General features: G+C 49.1%; 1 pseudogene; it reads right to left on the bottom strand.

Moving 5' to 3' along the window:
* Positions 1-1,523: 1,523 nt before the first annotated feature.
* On the bottom strand, positions 1,524-5,774 carry LOC124232635 (cytochrome P450 4A7-like; annotated as a pseudogene).
* Positions 5,775-6,960: the final 1,186 nt, after the last annotated feature.

Here is a 6,960-nt window from a genome sequence, read left to right as displayed (position 1 = left end):
ACATGCTCAAGGCTAAGTCCAATGACAGCCGCCCTCACCCCTCTGCTCGCTCTACCTCTTCCCCCCAGGCCCCCAAATCACCATGAGTATTTTACTCAAGGACACATCACCATCCTGTGCCCAGGACGGTGCCAGGAACACGGAGCATCCAGCAATCTGCTCTATGAGTGAATGAGTGACTGAAAGAAAGAATGAATGAAGGATGTGTGTCTTGAGTAGAGGTAGTATTTGTTTCTTGACTGTGAAGTCTTGGAGGCAGGGACAGTGTCTTTCATCTCTGTGTTCCCATCTCCCAGCACAGGACTTGGCACACAGAGCCAGGCTTAGTACATAGTTTTCTAATTGAATGAAGTTAATTGAATTTGAAAAAATCCCAGAGTGGCAAAAAATAAAAGTAGACATTAGTTCTGACCTAGACCTTGAACTTCCTAGTGCTTTCCTGTCCTCTACTGGTGGCCACAGCCTGCAGCCCATGTCTATGAGGAAGGACCCTGTTCTAGGAGAAACCAAATCCTAGAGCCAATTTCGGTAAGAGCAATTTGCTTAAAGCCTGTTCTGTGAAGGCTGATCCACCATTTGAAGAATTCACAGATTATGGATTCAGAAAAAACTTGTTTCTGGTAACTACTTACAGTGTTTGTGGAAGTTCCTGTTTCACAGGATGATTTCAGCAGCCCTGGAGGATTTTCACAGCAGCCGCTCTGGAGTGGACTCGTCCAGCTCAACAGCTGTCTCGAGTGTGCTTTAGATTTTACACACCAGGAAGCTTTCGAAGGCGTGTGTCATACACAGAATAGTGGATCTTCTCTCAAAAGCAGTGGATGGTCCTCATTGTGATGCTTCTTGCCAACGTTGGACCGTGTAGACTCTGGGACCATAGCATATAAAGGAATTCATGTAAAGAAATTTGCCGACTGGAAAAGTTGTCATCGTTGTGTGAATATTAACATGCAGTCCAATTCTATTGGGATAGACCGAAAACATAGAGAAGACACACCTTGGGGTGAAACTTTCTTCCAATGGCTACTGTAACCTTTCATGTATATGGCTGAACAGTTCAGACAAGGAAGTGACTGGAAATCCACACACACGGGAACATCACTCAAACAGTGAGTGGCAGATTAGAGAATTAAGGAGAAAAGACCCTGAGCTGGACTGCGCATGTGAGAAGAGAGAAACCAGCTGTTAAGATGACTCATAATTGAGAAAAACAACCATCTGAAGTTTAATTTTCATGAAAAATTCTAATTCTGAAAAGTCATACTCCTAAAGTGTGGAAAACACCAGAATACACTGAACTTTGGAACAGCCACTGTCACTGATTGTGGCAGCCACTGTGAAAGTCAGTGGGTCAAAGTCCCTGTGGCGTGCCCAGAAATGCCACCTTTCTCTTGTGCAGAGACACACAGCTCCTTCCAAACACACCAACATACAGGGACATAATGCAGACACCATATGAACGTAAGAGCTCACAAATATCGGCTGTGCACCCAGTGACACTCCTCCCTCAAGTATTGGACATCTCACCTTGATCCTCCTGAGAAGGGCCGGAAAGCGTGGCTGTGTTGAGCGGACCCAGTACAAACTGGGAAGGATAAAACACCTGCAGAGAGAGCCCCAGGACCAGGACAGGTGGGGTCAAGTCCCTCCTTCCAATCCAAGAGGGGACAGGACTGCCTGAGTGGGAGTGGGAGGAGGTGTTGGTCTGGAGAGATCACCCCATCCCTTCCTCCCACGCCCATCACACCTCTGGGTTCGGCCACACCTCTGGGTTGTAGTGAAAGGCGTGAAAGGCATAAAAGGAGAGCGCAATCATGATTCCTGTGGGGCAGAAGGAGAAGAGAGCAGACTGATCGTATACATGTGGTGGGTCCCTGCCCCTGTGGCAGGAGGGGGCATGTGCATGCAGGAAAGATGTGAGAGCCACTTCCCATCACTCTGAGTGGAATGAGCGTGCTGCAAGAGAGGTGGGGTGGACACGGCAAAGCTCATGTGCACAGATTAGGAGGAGATAACCAGGACCCATGATTGAGAAGCAAGAAAGAATTGGGGGCTTACTTTTTGGAGCAACTCAAATGACAACTCCTGTTTATCAGGTGCCATCCATGAGCCCTTGGGGGATATGCATTAACTCATTCAATCCTCACATGCACCCTCCAGGAAAGGCTCCCATAGCCCCATGGTTCAGATGAGGCACCTGGGCATCAGAGAGACTGAGCGACTTGCCTATGGTCACGCCGCTGGGATGTGGCAGGGCTGGGCTTCAACCCCAAGGCAAGGTGAGCCAGAGGGTTGTCTCCAGCTGTGGCAGGGGTCTCAGATCTGGTAGTCAGCTGCTCTCTGCCAGCAAACTGTGGGGTCCTCAGAGACTGGACTATCTGATCCATGACAGTGGATTCCCTGATCTCCCTCATTTGCCTAGATCCCATAAGGAAAGAACCACATCTCCCCCGACCCCTGTCTGATTGTCTCTCCAGCCCTTGCATCTCAGGGAATTAGAATTTTAGGGCTAATTCCTGAGCCCACATTCAGAGGCTAGCATTTGTTTATTGAATTTTGCTGGGTTCAAGGTCTGTGCTAGGCATTTAATATACCTCATCCTAACTACAATGTAAGTATTGCTTTTCCTGAGGGGAAAACAAGACCCAGAGATGTTCAGAGCTGCTCTAGGACACATAGATTCCTGACCTTCCTTGTTGCATTCTTGCAGAGTGCTCAGGTTAGTGAGCGTGATGAAGTTCACACCTCTGGGTAAGAGGCATCCATCAGGGAAGGTAAGGGGCTTGCTGAGCTCTCTGCCAATGCTTGGTACTGGTGGATAGAGTCACAGTGCCTCCTTGATACACATGGAGATGTTGGGCATCGGGTCCAGGCGGCCCCTGAAACCAAAGCCCATCCTGAAGGGCAGGCAGGGTCTGGGTAGACCAGAGGCTCCTCTAGCTGAGTGGGCAGGGCTCTCCTGTCTCTTGAGCACTCACTAGCTGATGGAGGCGCCATCCCCCAGGAGGCTCTGGATCTCCTCCCGGCACCCGTGCTGTTGCTAAGGGTGCGTGGCCAGAGCAGAAAAGATCCGGAGATGCCACTGGCTGTGGTGTCTTGACCCTCAAACATGAACATGTCCACCTCAGCACGAGGTCCTTGTCAGACAAGCTGCTCCCATTCTCCATCTGGGGAAGGCACAGCAAGAGTGCAAGATTTGCCCCATCTTCTGCACTCGTGTGCAAAGCCTCAGGCCTCTCCTACACACACTCACTCTGGCAGTGAGGGGGATGTCCAGGAAATCCAAGCGTCTCTTCTTCCTGCTGACCTTCTCCAGCTCTCCCTCCTTCTGCAGGTGAGCCTTCCTCAGCTTGATCTCTCTGTCTGTAGGGCTTCAGAACAACATAGTGGAAGGCTGGGGTCAGCATCTGCTGGTGCTGGAAGCACATCTGCCCATTCAACAGGAGCAAACCATACCCTCAGCGTGAGATGGGTGTGTGTGTGTGAAGGTAGGAAATGGGATCAGAGTGACGACTGGGGGCAACTTGGCAGGAACCAAGGATGTCACAAGAAGGCTCATCATGGACAAAGACAGGAAAGGCCAGTACATTTCAGGACTGAGAGTTCCCCCAAATGGCTGGCACATAGGAAGTGATTGTGACAGCTGTGAGATAAAGGCTGAAAAAGACTATGGGCGGGTCGTAGATGGACTTCAATAAAAGTCAGGCTGAGATCGTCTGTGAGGACTGAGAAGTGATGTGGAGGAAGCTGAGCTTCAGGAGGGCTCTCACCACCATTAGGAAGGGGGAGGATCTCGTTACAAGGAGAGAAATGACACTTGATCCGCAGATGAGGGTGACAACATGGTGGCGGGGCACCTGGTGTTCTCTGTGAGTCAAAGAGATAGCTCTTGGCAAACCGAACTGGCAGGTGGACTACAGTCCTAGTTAGACAGACTTCCCAATCCAGGGTGCCAGGAATCTGCGATATCCTTGAGACTTTGGGTCTGAAAGGTAAGGAAGGGCATTACAGGAGGCTGGAGGGGACCAAACAATGCCTATGCCACCTCTCACTTGCCTCCCATCCCTAATTGTGTCTGTCTTGATAGTCTGTGGGCTCAGGGGCGCAGACTCAAGTGTCCTAGCAGCAGAACATCCTGACGACCAGGATGGTGAACCTGCCAGAAACACAGGCTCTGTCCTCAGTGCCCGAGAAAAGACAGAAGCCTGTGGTTTTCCTCCAAGTTGTGGCTTAGCCATCCCATGAGAGAGGATAGCCTATTAGAGATGCCAAACCCGAGTCAGTGTGCAAAAGACATTGTCTTTCAGATATGGGGCAATTTATGTAACAGATCATCTTCACTTGGTTAAAAAGGAGAGAAAGAAAGAAGAAAATAAGAAATTCAGTCCCACAGAGCTCTTTAAGCCTTCAGTTTAGGTAAATAGTATAGGCCTTAGGCTGGCTTCTTTGCTGGGAGGATGTTTGTAAGAGTCAGGTATTGGAGGCTGAACTGCTAGTCTCTTCTGGAATTTCACTGACCCAGGGACATGGACCCAAGGGAGAAGAGATGCTCCAGCCAGGATGCAGGTTTTACTCTCACCTGATCTCCCCAGGATCACCTCCATGTAGTCAGGGTCACAGCCCAGGAGGGTATCCTTATTTCCCCACAGGTTACCTTTAATGCCTGTGATGTCTGTGAGGCAACCTCGCTTCTCTACAACCAGTGAGGACAGGCACCCGGGAACTTCTCTACCCATTTCATTATCCGTTGAAACTCCTCACCCTTTTCAAACTGTCCCCAAGGGAAAGGTAAATCAATAAAACCCTTCTAGTTCCAGGGCTGGAGTGGGGATGAAGGGCAGGATGGGCACAGGGAGATAATTCTAGATCTACCAGCAGAATGGAGAGCTTCGAACTGTTTCACACGACCTGGGCTCTGCTCCAGACTGTCGGCTGTCCAAAGTTTGTCCTGAGGCCAGATTCTGCCTCATTGTTGGTGAAGCTGTGGGCCCTTACCCTGAACTGCCTAGAGAAATTAGGTCAGGCATGGACTCCATGGTGTACAAAAATTTTTCACAGACTTAATATATTACAGTTATTGGTTGAATTGTGTCCTCCTAAAATTCATGTGTTGAAGTCCAAATCCCCAGTACCTCAAAATGTGACTTTATTTGGAGATGGGGTCTTTACGGGGGAATCAAATTTAAGTGAGGTCACTAGAGTTGGCCCTAATCCCAAATGACTGTATTTCATACAAAGGGGAAATTTGGACACAGACAGACATTCATTGAAAGAAGATGATGTAAAGAGATGGATGGAGAAGTGAGTGATTTACTAGCCAAGGAGACAGCCTGCAGCAGATGCCTCCCTCCCTGCCTGCAGAAGGAACCGACCCCACTCATTCCTTGATTTTGGACGTCTACTCTCCAGAACTGTAAGACACTAAATTTCTGTTGTTTTAGCCACCCAGTTTGTGGTACTTTGCTATGGCAGCCCTAGGAAACTAGAACAATTATGTAATGCTGAAGGCAAACCCCAGTAAGGGATGGTTTCTTACTTGATCCTGTTTCACTGAAGAATGAGGAAACTCACTGAAGGTTGAAGGTTATGCCCAGGTGAGCTGCATTTCAACCCAAGCTTGCTGACCGCAAGGTGACCTTCCCAGAGGTTCAGAAGGCTCCGTGGGTGTCTCCATTATCACATTTCACCTCGATGTTCTCATTGCTGCACACCGTATTGGCAAACTTACCTCTAATACCTGTGATCTCTGTATTCTTGGGGCCAGCACACAGCATGGTTCATAGGAATCATGCCTGATTTTTCAAAGAAGGAATTAGTACATGAAGGATTGCATGAGTACATGTAGGACAGTGAATGAGTGAGTCTTGATTACAATTCTTGTTGCAAATGACATATAATCTTGAGCTAACATAAGATAAAAAAGGGACAAAAGATATCTGAGGATCCAGGGGTGTCTCATGGAGCCCAAGGGCAGGGGGTAGCATGAGTGCGGAAGGGACAGAACCAGGGACTGGAGAGCTTCCAGGACTGAGTCTCTCATTCTTTCTCTCTGTACATGCATGCATTCATGCTCTCAACAAATAGTTATTGAGGCTCTATCTTGTTGCAGAGATGTTTGTAGAAGCTGGTGACATAGCCATGAATAAACAGACAACAGTCACTGTCCTTGTACAGCTGGGTCTGTGTGGTGGAAAAGGGTCCTCCTGCCCTCCTGGGGTTGGCACATTACCATCCTACCACATGTCAATGTCTGAGTGGCCCTGTGACTCCTACTCTGAGAATGTGATTGTAATGTCACAGCCAAGAGGTCCCTCTGCTACAATCAACTGTGCCTGGGGTTGAATAGGGCTTTCAGGGGCCCAGTCTTTGTGGGGGAAGAGATCTCAGAGCAGGTGAGCTGGACAGATATCCCAAAATGTTTTTACTACTGTCAATGGGAAAAAACATGAATGAGTAGACGAGTAGCTGGATTCACTCATTCATTTATTTGACAACTGTGTGTGGAGAACTTAATTTGGGTCAATTGCCATCCTCATCGCTGGAGATTCAACAGTGAACCACTCAAGACCCTGCTACCATGGAGCTTATGTTATAGTGGGGGTGGGGGTGGGGGTGGGGGTGGAGCAGACAATCCTGCCCTTACCTGAGAAGCATCTTGCTTGAATTACTTCAGAAGGCCTCTCTGTGGTCCAGGTCGTGTCCATCACTGGTGCCGCCCTTCTCCTTGGATGCAGTGCAGGGACTGACCAGTGGTAGCCTCTTACCACACCAGCTATGTTACCTGGTCCTCTAGGATCCCCTCATAATGGCCAAGCAGTGGCTTGGGGACCCTTTTGAGCACAGCAGCATGCCTCCTTTCTGATTGCTTGGTGCCCAAGAAAGTCAGCTTCCTGAAAACCCTGCCCCTGGACAATGTCATTAGTTCCCCTCAGGGACCCCAAGGAGCTAAACTGTGTTCTG

This window comes from Equus quagga, unplaced genomic scaffold (assembly GCF_021613505.1).
Source record: "Equus quagga isolate Etosha38 unplaced genomic scaffold, UCLA_HA_Equagga_1.0 HiC_scaffold_9022_RagTag, whole genome shotgun sequence".
In the NCBI taxonomy this organism is placed as follows: Eukaryota; Metazoa; Chordata; class Mammalia; order Perissodactyla; family Equidae; genus Equus; species Equus quagga.
This window is presented reverse-complemented; position numbering and strand designations above follow the sequence as displayed.